This window comes from Hyaena hyaena, unplaced genomic scaffold (assembly GCF_003009895.1).
Source record: "Hyaena hyaena isolate Hyena2069 unplaced genomic scaffold, ASM300989v1 scaffold_876, whole genome shotgun sequence".
In the NCBI taxonomy this organism is placed as follows: domain Eukaryota; kingdom Metazoa; phylum Chordata; class Mammalia; order Carnivora; family Hyaenidae; genus Hyaena; species Hyaena hyaena.
Genome location: NW_024081512.1, coordinates 592,543 through 608,771, shown reverse-complemented (window position 1 = coordinate 608,771; position 16,229 = coordinate 592,543). Strand labels below are relative to the sequence as shown.

The 16,229-nt window shown below is 51.3% G+C and overlaps 1 protein-coding gene and 1 long non-coding RNA gene across 3 annotated transcripts in view; one reads left to right on the top strand and one right to left on the bottom strand.

Annotated features, from left to right (window-relative positions):
- Positions 1-16,229, top strand: part of PLAG1 (PLAG1 zinc finger) — a 46,646-nt gene that overhangs the window by 12,452 nt on the left and 17,965 nt on the right. The gene's annotated exons all lie outside the window — the stretch shown is intronic.
- On the bottom strand, positions 8,276-15,244 carry LOC120222459. Of its 2 annotated transcripts, none has more exons than XR_005526044.1 (4): positions 15,055-15,244; positions 14,801-14,906; positions 10,673-10,940; positions 8,276-8,972 (listed from the first exon to the last, which is right to left on the bottom strand). It is a non-coding gene; the product is annotated as an uncharacterized LOC120222459 (long non-coding RNA). The 2 variants fall into 2 exon arrangements; XR_005526045.1 differs by having other exon boundaries at positions 15,100-15,244.

Here is a 16,229-nt window from a genome sequence, read left to right as displayed (position 1 = left end):
AATCTCACCATCTGTGACAGTATGGATGGACCTTGAGGTCATTATGTTAAATGAAGACAGAAAAAGACAAGTGCTTTATGATCTTTCTTATATGTGAGAAATTAAAAAAATAATAATAAAACCAACCTCATACATACGGGGAACAGATTAGTAGTTGCCAGAGGCACAGGGTGGGGCAAGGGTGAGAGAAATAGATGAGCTGTTTTTGTTTTTAATTTAAATCCATTGGAAAGAACCCCACAAAACAGCAACAGAAGTTGTGTGTGTGTGTGTGTGTGTGTGTGTGTGTGTGTACGTACACACACTTAAGGTACAGCTGCTCCACTTAAGCACTGGGTCTAATGTGGTTCTTAAATTTAATGGTACTCAGTTTACCTTTTATCAGTGCCGGAAGAGGAAGGGAAAGTTTGTTTTGAAAAAAGTGCAATTGATCACATCCAGAGGCTGACTCATAAGAGCTTTTCTAAGATGCAGGATACCTCTGCCAGAATTAAAAGGAATTTCTTAATTAAAACCAAAATAGCCGTGTGTCTAAGAAGTGTTTTCATCATCGGATTCCGGGCACACTTGTGTGTGGCTGCCTGGGCCATTCAAGTGCTCTGCCGTTGCCTGCATTTTGTTCTCAGTGCTGCCACCCTGTGTATGGCAGTGCCTCTGTACCGCATGCATGAATTTTCTGTGCTTTCTATCCAGCGGTAACGTCCAAAACCACTTCTGAAAACGGAGCATACATCTTACAGTAAATTCTAAAGGTACTTGAGTATGCCGTGCTTCTGTATCTAAGGCCGCACTACATCTAGATTTTTGAAGTTACACAGTTCGGAAGTGTGGCATTCAGCTGCCAAAAATGAAATTTGAGGACTTTTAAAGGTAAACGCCTTTATCTCTTTCATCGATCACTTCACTAAACTAAGGTGGAGCCGTACAAGTGTTTTTAAGCTGGCTTGAAATTGATCAAATAAGAACACAGAGGGTTTGATCCTTTAAAGATGAGAGCTATTATAAGATGTTTTATTTTAGCCAAGTCTTAGTTAAAAGTTCTTAGTAAAAAAGCAAAACCAAAATGAGCACAAAAAAGAGACTGTTTCTGTTTAAAAGAAAAAGAAACTTAACTTGATTGGTCAAATTATTCCCCGAATCATTAGCCAACATGACTTTTAAATAATATCACCCAAAATATTTTGTGTATTAATGCCATCCGTCCGTTATAAAGGACTTTGGCTGGAGAGCAGTATTTTCTTTTACCTATATTCTCTCATTGTATTTATACCACAGTCTTTGAAGTGCAGGCATGATGTAAATGCAAGGGGCAATGGTGACTTCCGAAACTAGAATTCTGTTACTTTGTATATGTAAGTCTTTAGAATGGACTGTAAATAAGTCTGGCCGTGTCAGCTAGTTATGGTACATTAATTTGCTAGTGTAAACCTAAGTTATATCCAGATTGGAACCTATATTTTTATTTTAAAAAATTGTAAAGATGAAATTTTCAGTCATATGGTTGATGCTAACTCAAGTTAGAAAGTGCTGCATGCCTACTTATTTTTAAGGCATATGTTGGAAATTAGGGGGGGCTTATAAATTTGCTAAGTTAAAGGAGATTTCAAAAAACATAAACCTAAACTGTGTTTTATAGGATTTAATGACCTCACCAGGTATAGTCTTACCAGTTTTTGCTTTAAAGCACATTTATAACAAAGCCATTCAGCATCAGAATAGTATCTCTTTTTGAATTTTTGAATGGTTGTCGTTCAGTAAGCGATGTAATTCTCTATTGTGACCATTGAAAATAGTGCCTCGTTTAGTTAATTTCAGATATTAGGCTTCGGAGACAGAAGTGTCACTGGTGATATTACCACTCAGGAGAACTGAAAGAATTTAGTGGCATCCCAGGTCCTCCCAAAGTCCAAGTTAAGTTCCAGATCCCGAGTTTGTTATTCATGTGCTTACCTTCGCAGACTTCGGGGATTGAGAGCCACACCCCACATTTGACTGTGCCCAAGTTTTGTTTTGTTTCGTTGTGTTTTACTTTGGCCAGTCCCTGCAGTGCGTTTCTCACATACCCAGCCACATCGTCCCTGTCCAGCAAGCCCCTTCTCAAACCATCTACTTCTTGAAGTTTCTTTATTCTCCAAATGGGAGCCAGAATTCGGAAAGGTGCTTCCTATCCCTCTTAGGGCACGTATACTTGCCTTCTACCTTTTCTTTGTTTTTCTTTCACACCTTGTGGACGGCAGGTTGATGTATGAAAGGGAACACAGGCAGTGTATCTTAAAATGCAAAACAAAGGGCGCCTGGGTGGCTCAGTCAGTTAAGCGTCCAACTCTTGATTTCAGCTCAGGTCATGATCTCATGGTTCTCGAGTTTGAGCCCCGCATCAGGCTCTGCCCTGGCAGTATGGAGCCTACTTGGGATTCTTTCTCCCTCTCTGCCCTATTCTTTCTCTCTTTCTCTTAAGAAATAAACTTTTTTTAAAAATGCAAAATGAATGGTATAGACTGTAAAAATCATAGGTACTCTGAGGGGGGAAGAGGTGAACTTGAGGTGGGCTTTCAGCAGGCCTGAGTTAAGAATGGGCAGAAAGAAGGGAGGGCCTTCAGGTGAACTGAATGGTTTCAGCAGAGGTGAGGGGGCAGAAGTGTGCTGATTGTCGCGGGCCGGGAATACCAGGCCGCCTGCGGTCTGACTGGAAGGGGTGCTGTGTTGGGGGCAGCACCAGGCGAGCCTGGAGAGGTGTGCTGATGCCGGGGTGCCCGCAGCCTTGATTGCCAGCCCAGGGAGTTTGCGCTCTGTGCTGTAGAAGGCGCTGTAGCTTTGTGAGGAGGGGACGATGACTTAGGAGAGTAACGTCCGTTCCGAATCCAGAAGAAATGGAGCCCGTGGGTGCGAGAAGAGAGGTACAGACGTGTCACTGCAGCGCAGACTCGAAGCAGTGGGCCGCTGCTGTGCACGTGACTCAGAGCCTTGTCACTGGTCCCACGCTCACTGGCAAGTTCGAGATACACATTTTCAAAGGCCTTTTTTGACATAGGTGCCTGGATGGAAGCGTAGCTTCTCAACCCCTCAGCGTCCCCAAAGCTAGCAGTTCAGACTCAAGTAGTTTTACTTACGGCCTTACCATTCCTTCAGACCCCCGGTCCCTTCGGTGGGGACTTCTGATGGGGGCCCAGTCCTTGCACTGCAGAGACATAAAACCTCCGCGGGCGTATCAGGGAAGAAGTGGCTTGACAGCAGTAGATCGTTCGATCCACAGAGGAGGCCCTAGAGCAGCGCATGGGAGGGGAGGACGAAGAACAGGGAGGGTGACCTGGGCTTGGGGCGCGTGCCGGGCCCTGACCCGGGACTGGAGTGAGTACAGGATGGCGGGGTGAGCAGAGTGATGGCCGATGAGGCTGGAAAGGGGGACTGGGGCCAGGATGTACCAGACCGTGAATGCCACCCTGAAAGACCTTTATGCTTAGAGAATGAGCCCCCCTGAGAGTCACAGTGGGGTCTTTAGTGCCCCTTGGCTCAGCCCCCTCCTCACTGGTTCTCAGTCCTCACACCCTGGCCCCCCGACCCTCGCACCGGATAACCTGCCCCGTCCGCAGAGAAGACCGGGGCCACCCACGCCGCTCCCCGGCCACCCCTTCCTTACCTCTAGCTTTTCTGGAAGAGTCCTGAGGGTAGGCCACGCGTTAGCGGAGCCGCGGGGAGCTGTCTAGGGGAGGCTGGGCCTCGAGGCCTTGGGAGGCATGCATCAGTCGGCTGGAGCCGACTGGGTTACGCTCACCCCTCCCTCCTGGCACTTCCCATCCCCCCCCTCACCTGCTCCCCCCTCCCTGTCGGAAACAAAATGTAGAAGACCTCTGCCTCCGCCCCCCACCAAGTATCTGCTCGCTTCCCGTCCCAGCCCAGTCTCGTCCGCCGTCCCCCCCTCTCCTGGCCCTGCCCCACTGGTTTCTGTTGGCCGAAGAGAACGCCCATCAGCCCCCCAACCCGGCAGCTTGCCTGCAGGGTGGCCATGCCCCCCCTCGCCTGGCTTCCCCGCACCCCTGTGCGCCCTCCTCCTGCGGTGCCCCATTCTTGCGCCCTCCGGGCCTTTCCCAGGGCTCTCAGCCCCCACCCCTGCCAGCTCTGCCCTCCACTCCCGCGTGGGGAGGGCTTCGGGGGCCCCCCTGCCTGTTACACGGACGTCCGCACCTGTGGCCAGGACAGCGTCGTCACCTGGCGCCCTCGGCGGGCCTGCGGGAGGGCCTGCCGGGGGCCGGGCCGACCCGAGCCGGGCTGAGGACGGAGGTGGATCTAGAGCGTCCTCGCGGCCCGCGGCGGGTGGTGCGGAAGGAGCCGGGGGCCGGGAGGACGACGAGTTGGGGGGCTGGGACAGGGGCCCTCAGGGACAGCGGGTAGTGGCCTACACCAGGACAAGGGACGCTTGCACAGGAGACCCTGCCAGGCCGGGGAGGAGCCCGGCCAGGGCGGGGAGCGAGGTAGGGGTGAGGCCAGAGAGCCCCGCCGCAGGACTGCGTGTGTCCGCTGCGGGACAGCCGGACGCACCGTGGTCCCAGCTCCGGCCCCTGCCGCCGGCTGCCCCTTCCACGTGGCCGGAGGGCCCGGCCCGCAGCGCAGCGTCCGTCCCTGGCGCCCTTGAGAGCGCCGCCCTGGGACTCCGGGCCTCCCAGCTCGCACCTCCCACCCCTGCCCCCGCCCTGCCCGTCTCACTGGGGTGATGACGCCTCTGCGCCGGTGCAGCCAGCTCCCACCCCTGCACTCGGGCGCTGCTGGCATCCTGGGCACGGCCGGCTTCCTCACTGGCCGGGGCCCCAGGAGCCGGGCCCACCCTAACTGTCTGGGCAGGGGGGCTGCGGGGAGCAGCGGCCAGCGTGTGTCATCTGCGTCCTCGGCCCGGGCCCGTAGACAAGGCAGCAAGAAGGGCCTGGGTTTGGCCCTCCGGCCTGGCAGCTAGCCGCCTGTTAGCCATGAAGGCCGGGACGTGGGGAGGCGGCTGTGCTGCCCCCCGCCCCCATGGCCTTCTCCCTGCGCAGCCCGAGCCGTGCCCGAGACGTAGACGCCCCCTCCGCGCCCGCAGCAGGCCTTGCGGTGAGCCCGCGGGGACCAGGACACCCCAAAGGACAGCCAGACGGGCGTGGGGGAGACGCTGCGCACAGCGGAGGCCCGGGGAGGGGACCCACAGACACGCGGACCGGACACGCGTGGGCGGGGGAGACGTGTGCACCGGGTGCCTGTAGACGGATGTGTGAGTTCGTGTCCACGCTTCAGGGGAGGGAGCGAGCGAGCTGCACGCCCAGCTCACGCCCAGAGAGGGCAGAGATACAGAGACTGTCTCTCCCCAGCCTAGGCGCACCCAGGGGTGGGGGAGGGGGTGGCACCCGTCCAGAAGGTGGAAGGAGGGAGGGACAGACCCATTCCAGCCCATAATAGGCTGCCGGAGAGACACTGACCTTGGGGGCGGAGGAAAAACACGTACCCCAGGAAGGTAGGCCAGAGTCACACTTACACCGGGACGTGAGAGGAGACACAGCCCACAGGGTCGTGAGAGGCGCATCACACTTAGCATCCTGGATGGGAGGGGCGTCACCCCCGTGCCCGGAAGGAGCTAGACACAAACACAGGCACCCGCAGAGCGGGACAGACCCCCCCCTCCCCGGGTTAGAGGTGAGACAGACTCCCTCCCAGAGGGAAGAGAAGGACCCCCCCCAGGGATGCCCAAACACACACAGCAGGAGAGGGGAGAGAGACACCCCCCCGCCCCGGGAAAGCAGGACAGTAGACAGATGCAGACGAGCACTGGCACCCACATGCGAGTGCGCTCACACAGACGCACACCCGCAGAGGGAGCCACACGTACGTCACACATCCCAGGAGGGCAGAGAGGCAGCCGTGCGCGGCGGTGAGACGGACTCCACAGGGGAGAGCCCCGCCGTCCCCACTGTCCGGTCCCGGCGCCACCGCCGCACCCCGACTCGGGGCAGGTGCGTGCTCGCTGCGCCTCCCGGTCCCGGGGAGGAACGTGTTCCGACGCCCGCACTGCGTTTCCCGGAGGACGGTCTGTACGTGGCCGCGGAGGGCACCTGAACTCCAGTCTGTCCCCTTCAGCTCACACGTCTCTGGAAGGGTCACACCTTACTGCTTGCGCCCCCAGTTAACATACTGCAACGAGCGGACATTTGCACAGTTCCGAGTAAAAGGTGCACGATCATCACAGCCACGCTGGGAGTCCGTATAAAGGGCAGCGTCGGCAGTGGACTTGGGAAGCCTTCGGCTCAGCGCGCACCCGAGGCCGCTACCTGAAGCACCAACCCCAGCCCACCATGCCCTTGGCTTCCTGAGCCCTTCAGCTCGCAGGTCTCTTTTCCCCCCTCACGCCTGACTCAGCGGTTCTTCTGTGCCCCCGGAGTCCTGCGTTAGTGCCCGTGGTCTAGCCCCTGGCCTACAGCCTGCTTGACTTGCGCTCGGGGACCCCCCCCCCCCCCCCCCCCCCCCCCCCCCCCCCCCCGTCCCCGTAGCTTCACGCAACAGGTGCTGGGCAGGCTTTGCGAGGCTTGCGCGCTACCACTTGGAAGTGGAGGCCGCGTGACCCCTGTGGCCTCACCTACCCAGAGCTCCTCAGGGGCCCCTCCCCCTCTCCGGTCCCCTCTTGCGCAGGAAGCCGGGCCTCCAGACTGCAGGACGCCGTGTGTCCTTAGAGCTGCAGGCAGGGGCCTGGACAGGCTGTCCCCGGCTGCTGGCAGTGGCTCTGGGCTTCCTCGTGGCGGTCACCCGTCCAGCCGTCCTGAGACGCCGAGGCTGGACCTCATCATGGCCCCGCCAGCCCCACTCTGCCCGCCGCACCTCCCTCCCTGCCCACGCTCACTCCTGTGCTGCCCTGGCCGCGTGGCCGGTGGCCCGGGCAGGCTGGCTGGCTGCCGCGGGGAGGGACGTGGTGGCCGGCGGCCCTGCTGCGGAGCCGGGGACTGGGGGACGTAGCTCACTTCTGGAGCAACAGTATCCCCCTGATACTGTGAGGTGCTTTACTCTGTGCCCGCTGGCCTGCACGCTTACCTACAGGGGCCTTTTTAACGCTCCCAACGACTCCGACCCCCACTCAACAGAGGAAGACAATGAGGCTCAGAGAAGTCCAGTATCTAAGTATTAGATGGTGCCTGAACAAGATTCTCAGCAAAAATACCTGGTTCCCATAAGTGCTCAAATGGCTTTTGTTTTCTAAGCAACCCTGTCCACTCTGTTCTATGAAATTCTAGCTAATAATGATGCCTATGATAATAGTTGTCATAGAACTCGCATCTCTAATAATCTGAGAGTCTACTAACAGACAAATATTAATCTGTTACATAATTAGTACTTCCTTTATATTTACATTCTATTTTGTTATTTAATAAAATAGAAATGTTTAATATTTTGTGATCCGATGATTAATACTAATCTATTAACAGTTAGTAGACTAATAGGGATTCTAATTAGAATTTGTAATAGACATTAGATAAGTGCCCTGAGTTCACTGAGGAAATGGAGTCTATCAGATATGCCCTATCTACAGTCCATCCTCTGACCACAAACCTTATTTGCACCCTAACCCCTTCTCCTCTTGCCTGGTGGGAAGCTCGCTCTCCTGCCCATGGCTCACCATCTCTTTTCCTGTCCCCTTGACTATGGAAATGTGTGCCCCGCATTGGCTGTTTTTCTTCAGCTGGTGGACACGTTCAGGGCTCTCCAAGCCCTCACGTGACTTTACCACCTCCATCCAGCCTTCCTCTTTTTTCCGCAGACCCTGCCTGCACACGTACCCCCATCCCCATTGCCAAGTCCAGCAGAGGCTTCCCCCATGCCTGGTCTGTCGTTCCATGACACAGAGCCCTTCTGCTTCCATTACTGCCACAGGCCACCGTGTTCACCCACCTCCCAGCCCGACACAGTTCCCTGATCCTGTGGGCCAATTTATTCTCCACCCCTCGTAGAGCTAAAAATTACCCGCTCATTGTCTGCGAAGTAATTATTTGAAAACCTAAATGTTAAAAACCCTCTCCCAGATGATTTGTTTCTAAGAAATAATTTATATAATTGAAAGGCCGTGACTAAAGATCCTAGTTACGGTGTTACGTTTACATACAAGCACAAGGAAATCCCCGGCTTCAGTTGAGTTGTGCACATCAGTTGAATGGCCTGTGACCTTTGTGGTAGAGCCAGGCTTTCAGGAATGAGCATGCGCATTCCTTAGTTCCCAGAAGTTGTGAGTGGCATAAACTACACGTAAATAACTTCTGACTTTGTCACTGTCCACCGGTTTTTATTAAGCACTCATGCAGTTTGTAACACATCACATATGGTTTTTACCATGTAAGTTATGTGTGGTGCTGCTTTTAGAGAATTTCTTAAACGTTTTATTATAGAATACTTGAGGTACACACAAGCATCGAGGCTAGAATGATCCTCATATTTCCATAACCAGGTTCAACAGTTACCACTTCAGTAGGTAGTCCTAATTTGTCTGTCCCCTACCCCTGTGTACCTCTTCTGTGGACTCTCTTGATGCAAAATTATTTCATATCATTACATTTTTTTCGGTGAATTTCCAAAACATACAGACTCTTTCTAGAGACAGCACAATACGATGATCACACCTCAAAACAACATCTTAACATCGTCAAATATTTAGAAATGTTCAAATCCCTACCGTTGTGTCCATATTTTTTTAACAGTTTGCATGACCCATAGGGTCCATATCTACAGGGAGCTGATAACATCTCTTAAATCTTTTCTGACCCACTGGTTACCCCTTCCCTTTGTTCACCCTTAAAATGTACTTGTTGAAGAAGTGGGGTCTTCTTGGTGTGGTTTAGATAGTCCTATAGAATTTCCTGCAGGTCTGTTGCTTGTTAACTGCATCCCTTTAGGACTGCCTGACATGCTTCAGTGGCCCCTCATTTTACGTAAGATTCAGGTGCTGCTCTTACCTCCAAACATGTTAGAGTCACCTAGAAAGAAAAGTAGGAAGGGTTGAATTTGTGGAAGAAGTAAATATTACGTTAAGTGCTATAAGCAAGAATACCATGCATGTATGTTGAGTAAATGCAGACATTGGATTCTTTCTGACGTAATATTAAAAGTTCATATCATCAGGTGCGCCTGGGTGGCTCAGTCAGTTAAACGTCCGACTTTGGCTCAGGTCATGATCTCATGGTTCATGGGTTCCAATCATAAATGATTCATAAAATCATAAATGATTTTTTAGATGTTTTATTTATTTCTGAGAGAGAGAGAGAGAGACAGCGTGAGCAGGGGAGGGTCAGAGAGAGAGGGAGACACAGAATATGAAGCAGGCTCCAGGCTCTGAGCTGGCTCTGAGCACAGGGCCCGACGCGGGGCTTGAACCCACGAGTCGTGAGATCATGACCTGAGCTGAAGTCGGACGCTTAACTGGCTGAGCTCCCCTGGTGGCCCCCCACCAAAAAAAAGTAAAAAAAAAAAGTTTACATCATCAAAATGTTAAATATGAACAGGTAATTTTTTTTCTTTAAACCATATAGGTAATACCTTTGTAAGCCAAATTGAGATCTTCTTTGCTTTATATCCTACTTTTTGAAAACCTAGCATCGTGTGAAGGTTATCTCCCATGTACTTGCACATTATTTCTACGTATTCCTCACAAGCTAGCTGCTTGTGAGTCAGCACCATGATTTATTTCACCTTGTCCTGGTATTGACTGTGCAGCTTATTTTGAGCCTTTAAAGAAGCAGTGACAAATGGCCTTGCGCATAAACCTTTGTGTGCACCTTGCGTTATTTTTTTCAGATAAGTTCTTAGGTGGGAAATGGGTGGAGGAAAATAATGCTTTCCTTGGCTTGGCAACTGCATGGCCAGTTTGACCTCCAGGAGGACATCTTCAGTTATTATTAGCACATGGGAGTGCCCACTTCCTTAACTCTCCCCAACATAGGCCTTGACCACTTGGAGAAAGCTTGCTGCTGTCTGTGCTTTTTGATTTTTCTTGTGCATATTTATCTTTCATATGTTTTCTCCTCCGATCTGCCACCGCTTGCCGCCATTGTTATACTTGCCTTTGACAGCTGAGACCGCTCATGTTCCCTGTGCCAGAAATCCCAGTACCCCGACTTGTTCTCATTTTGCCTGAGAGCTTGGCACCAGATGGGGGCCATCGTAAAGCACATGAAGGGTGTGGATTCATAATCTCTACTTTGGCTGTTCAGAGCCCTATTCCTCCTTTCCGGTTCTTTTCCCCCCAGTTTTAGATCATTGACATTGCAGGATAAGTGAAAGTAGATTCCTCCTACAAGTGCAAGTTACAGTGAAGGGAAAAAAACTCACTTGCCAAATTCGGAACTAATCAGAATTTTCAACACAAATAACTTAAGGAAGTGATTATTCACATTACCTAACTTCTTTCTTAAAAAACAAGGATTCAAACTGGCACCTCTGTTGGTACTTTTAAATATTAACTGGGGCCGGGGTGGGGTGGTCAACTGAGAAATCTAAATATTAGGAAGGTTCAAACCTTGTAATCAAGATTCTCTGACACTATTGTACATACTAAAACTGCGTCACATTTGCATTACGACTTCCGGAGTGTCATCACTTCACGCTGCTCACCTCTGTGAATCTGAGCCCTGGGGTGAGCCTCGCTGACCACAGCTTGGGTCCCCTTCACTCCACTTACCGCCTTTGCTGCTGGACCCTGTCTTCTCGCACTGTGGACGCTCTCCACCTCTCCTTTTCTCTAGGTCTCTGTTCACTTGCTCTCTGCTGCCCCGGCTTGTTCTTGCTAGTGCTCCAGAACGTTCTACCATATCGCCTGCCCACATTCCCAGCTTAGTACTCCCAAGCCTGGAAGAATCAATCCTCCCTCCTTGCTGCTGCTTTTCCTGGGCTTCCCGATGGACAGCCATATCACCAGGTGATCTAGAAGCGGCATGTGTAAAGTGGTCCTGAAACAACAGCGAGAGCCCAAAGCCTGTCAGGATTTGGGCCCAGGTTCCTCTCTGGCTCCCTTCCCATTTGCACCCCCACAGCACCAAACTGCAGTTCCTCAGGCTCATCAGTGTGGTTTCACATGGCCACCCTCATGCCATTTCCACTGCTGGAATGTTCTTACCTCCTTCTGCCCACCCACTCAGGGCCTGTTCGTCGTTGAAAGTCATGCGCAGGCATTCCGCCTCTGTGAGGCAGTGCTGGTTCCCGTCTTCTCTGTCCCCCCCCCCCCCGTGTGCTGTGTGGCCTTTGGGTCAGCATCTGCACGTAGCCTGTCCTCCTGGAACGGCTCTTGTGCCTTGGGCCTCATCCCACTAACCCATGGTCCTTTCCCTCATCCTGTCAACAGATAAACGGGCCAGGCCTCTGCCAGCTTCAGAGCAAACACAGCGACAGAAAGCTCACCCTTCTCTGTACCTTCCCCTTCAGCTGATACCATTTCTCTAAAGAGCTTCGAGCCTCAGATTTCTTGCCTCGCACCCCTTCCTCAACCTCAGCGCTCCATGCTAGTTCCTCCATCTCCTGAAATAGTTCTTTCCAAGACTGCTAAAAACCTACATGTCTCCAGATCAAAAGAGAGTAGAATTTAGTTCTTCCTTTGACCGCCGTCTCCATGAATCCCTCTCTTCCTTTTGCTTTTCGGACTTCCAGCTACCTGGTTTTTCCTCCTGTTCAGTGGGGTTCCTCCCACCCTCCACTGAGGAGCCTCTTCCGTCCATTCTGTGAGCAGTACGGGTCCTCCTAGGCCCCTCCCCACGCTCCTTCTCCCGAACACCCGTGTGTCATGAGCGCTCTCGCTCCTGTGTCTCTGTCTCAGGCCATCGTCAGCTCTCATCCTTCCCCTGCCCTTCAAAGCCTGTGCTGGTTCTCCCTTGTCTGTTAAACACACGGCCATTCAAGGGCTTCGTGCTGTTGGTGTTCTGCAACATTAGTCCAGCTCTTCAGTGCCGATGACTGTGGTGTGTGCTTCGCGTGTGATATCGGATCCCATCTATCCCTCAGAGCGACCCGTCGGGTCTAATGATCTCCCTTTTCAGCTGAGGGAACCCCCGCTGCAAAAAAGTCAGTCATTTTTTTCCCCACGGCATCGCAGCTGGTGCACTTGACCCCTGGTAACCACCAGACAAGGGTGCGTCCACAGACACAACGGAGTCTGACCTCACCCACAAAAGTGCCCTTTCCCCCCATGCCTGGCTTCCTCCAGCCCTTTCACAGCCTTCTGGCCCCTCTCAGCCCACCTTTCTACAGCCTCATTTCCCGCTCCCTTTCTTAAGCCACCATCAGCGCCAGCCAAGGGAGAAATAACTGCCCTTGCAAAGGCCCCGCCCTCATCCCCTGACCTGCCCCTCCCGTGGCGGCTGCACCCCACCTCCCAGCCCCCCTTGACATCTCCACGTCTTCTCTCTCTCCACTCACTTGTTCTTCCTCCCCAAGTGTTCCTCTCCAAAGCTCGAGTGGGTCTTTTGTCTCTGCGAATTCCCGTTATTCTTAATCTATCCTTATTTTAGGGCATCTTCTACCTTCTATGTTGTGTTATCAGTACTTAGAAATACTCTCTGGGGACACCTTCCCTTCTAGAGTGACACACTACTTGATGGTGACTAAGTAAATTTTCTGTTTTCCGTGGCAGTTGAACTAGGTGATGGAGACGTATTGATCCAGAACTTTACTCTTCTACAGCCCATTCCTGGAGGGAGGGAGACTCTAATGGCCTATTGAGGAAGACGAACTTGCTAGACACGACCACAAGGTGGCACAGTGACTACAGTGTCCTGGTCTCTGTTGAGGGTGGGCCGAGAAGGAGAGCAAGGTGTTCCCGGTTGCCAGATCCTCCAGGGAAATCCGAGAGAATTTCCAAATTTTAAATATTCAGTCAACTCTGAATCATTCACAAAGGGAACCAGGTAGGTTGGGCAACTGTTTTCTTCCACGTTTGGCCAGCAGAATGGAAACCTTCCCTCCCTCCCTCCCTCTTTTCTCTTCCTCCTGCTGTTCGTTCAATAAATATTTGAGTATCCCCTTCTGCTTCCACTGTTCTAGATATCAGGGCCCTGGAAATGGACAGTAAAGAGCAAGATCTCTGGTGTGATGGGGCTTCTTCTGTAGGCTTCGCCGGAAGATTCTGGAGACAGACTCCAGAGTTTCTTTGCTATTTTATTGATACTCTCCCCCTCTGGGAGAGTATCACTTATTTTATCACTTTATTGAGTCACTTCTCCCCCTCTGGCCCAGTATGGACTGATTGGTAGCTTTATGTTACCCGAATGAAATTCAGTGTAAAAAGCAAAAGGACCACAAGTCTGTGTATCGTTGTGACCAATTCTGTTTTAGCCATGATTTTCTGTGACCTTCTACCTTACTTTCTGGATATCCTGCTTAATCAAGAATTGACTATGTTCACTTTGCAGTTAAAGATACTGAGGTTCAGGGGTGCCTGGGTGGCTCAGTCGGTTAAGCGTCTGACTTTGGCTCAGGTCATGATCTCATTGTTCGTGGGTTCGAGCCCCGCGTCGGGCTCTGTGCTGACAGCCAGCTCGGAGCCTGGAGCCTGTTTCTGATTCTGTGTCTCCCCTGTCTCTGACCCTTCCCTGCTCACGCTGTCTCTCTCTCTCTCTCAAATAAATAAAACATTAAAAAAAAGATACTGAGGTTCAGAAAGGCTAAAACATGCAATTCGCATAGGCAAATACATGGAAAAATACATACTCAGGTCTCTGTACCATTCATTACCTTCTGATCAAAATCAATGCCAGTAAAATTTAAAACAGGTGCCTGGGTGGCTCAGTCCTGTCAGTTAAGTGTTTGACTCTTGATTTCGGCTCAGGTCACGATCTCATGGTCTTGAGAGCGAGCCCTTCCTTCATTGGGCTCTCCTCCGAGTGTGGAGCCTGCTTAGGATTCTCTGTCTCTTCCTCTCTCTCTGCCCCTCCCCCGCTCACATGCACTCTATCTCAAAATAAATAAACATTTTTTAAAAATTCTAAAAAACCAAACAAGTCCAGTATTGTGGCAGGTACCTATAGAGAAATTTGACACAAACGGCATTGTTGCCAAAGGTACTGTTTGCCAAAGTGGACCTAATATAAATTTGTTTAGTTCAAATTGCATCTGGTGTTTAGAAACATTTCTTCCGCCAAGGGGTAATAAGCAAGAGTGTAAAAGTAATACAAGCACGACCATTTGGAAATCTCAAAAAATACACCCTACTCGTTTTAAAACTGGGAGAAGTCACCATCCACTAGAGCAGCCTCCTTTGTGGTGTGTCATAGTTGAGTGCTCATTTTGTCCCCAGTATTGGATCCCCGTCACCTCCCTGTGCCTCCCCTCCATACCTAATACCTCCACCAGCCCGACTCTGCAAGACAGGATTCGTTTTCACACTCCTCTTGCCAACCCTTGCTTCAGTTTCAGGAGGATGAGGGTAGGGAATTAATCTGAGATGCTCTGTGAAAGAGACAGTCCAGTATAGAAATCCCAGTGTGGAATTTCTGTTCACCATTGGTGTACTTCGATGGAGCACATTTTTTCCCTGATATGTAGCTATTTTCTCTGACTTGGGGTAATCTTTATATTTTCAGAGGTGCAATCTAATCTTTTACCACAGTTAAGCCACGGGCAAGGATCGGTCCATCCCTGGGTGGTCACGATCACGTATTACCAAATCAACATTCAGTTCCACACACAATGACTGTGGGCTCCACGTGGATTGGTTTTGTTTTAGCTGCGATTTGGGGTCACCTGTGACTGACCACCATAACACTGAAGCTACACACCGCCTGTGTCACAGAGATGAGAAGATTAAGAGCATACCACTCACCAAACGTCACTTTCAGTATTCATCTGGCATCACAGCTGTGCGTGACGTCCTCTTTGCATGGAGTTTTGCCGTTGTTTGTCCTTCAGAGATTCTCTTGGCTGTGATTCTGCAGGAAAAATGAAAACAAAAACAAGACCCCTTATTTTTAAGTGCACATCAGGCCATTTGGGGGCGGCACTTATTTCTGAACAACACACTGAGTATCACGGCTTTGCATTTTGAACCCCCAAAATTAAGCCAGAGACTTTACATACGTGACCCCGTTGACTTTTCACTGCAAGGTAAGTGCGGAGTCCCACCTTGCAGAGGAGAATGCCTAAGAGCCACTATGGTGTCGGAAGTTACATTTAGACGGACGCTCAGGCAAACGCGAGTCAGTCGCCTCTGTGCACCGTCGCCTACTCCGCCGTCGGCGCCGTGACTTGGTGCAGGCGTTTGCAGCGTGAAGACCGTTGCCAAACCGTACCATTCGGATTGTGGGAGGGCAGCCTTTCCGTAATCCAGGTGCACGTGGGAGCGGGGTGCGTCCTGCAGAGGAGAAGGGGCGGCCCCCATCCTGGTTTGGGGCTTCAGCAAGACGACCTGAGGCCTCACCTTGAAGGCTCTCAACCCCTTTTTGTTAATTACGTGTTGACAAACACTGCAAAGCCTTCCTAAATGAGTTTATAATTCCGGAAGGTCACATTTCTTGGTTAAAAGGTTCATAACCTAAATAAAAACTGAAAGGAGAATCCACACTCCGTTCTGCTTCAGAAAGGAGCAAAAGCACAGGAAGATCGGTTGTCTTCCGAATCATCTCGAAACATGGCGGGCGACGGGAGAGGGGGCAGCAAATTGTACAGGTGGCTGCACTTAGGATGATTCGTACATCAATCGGAATAATTTAATACTGTTCACCCCTTGGGAACATGACTCACACAAGGCTCCTCCACGCGTCGCCAGTCTCCCAGGCCCGGCGCCTGCCTCTTGCTGTGGCTCCAAAAATAATAAATTGCCTCACGTTTCCCAGACCCACCATGCGGTTTCTGACCCCCTCTACCTGCCCACCTGCCCAAGCAAGGCTAATCCTTGTTCTTTGCATATCTGGGCCCCAGTGTTAACATCGTTTTTTTTTTAATTAATCAAACGCAAGCCTCCCAATTAGCATGGCACTTCTTGTAAGGCTACCACTAATTAACATATTTAAAAGGTCCGTACAGAGGCTGCATTGAATCGGTTCAGTGGGTACTTCCTTTGGTATTTGATAAATGGAACTTATCCCAGAACTATTTAGTATTTGTGGGTCTCAGTCCCAAACAGAGTGTATTCCTGGAGCCTGTAAATCATGTCGTATGATGGGCCAGCCTCTAAAGCAACAGGTGAACCTCCCCGGCTTCCTCCACGGGCAACAGCTGAGAATGTGGCTCCCAAAGCAGCGGAGACGTATCCT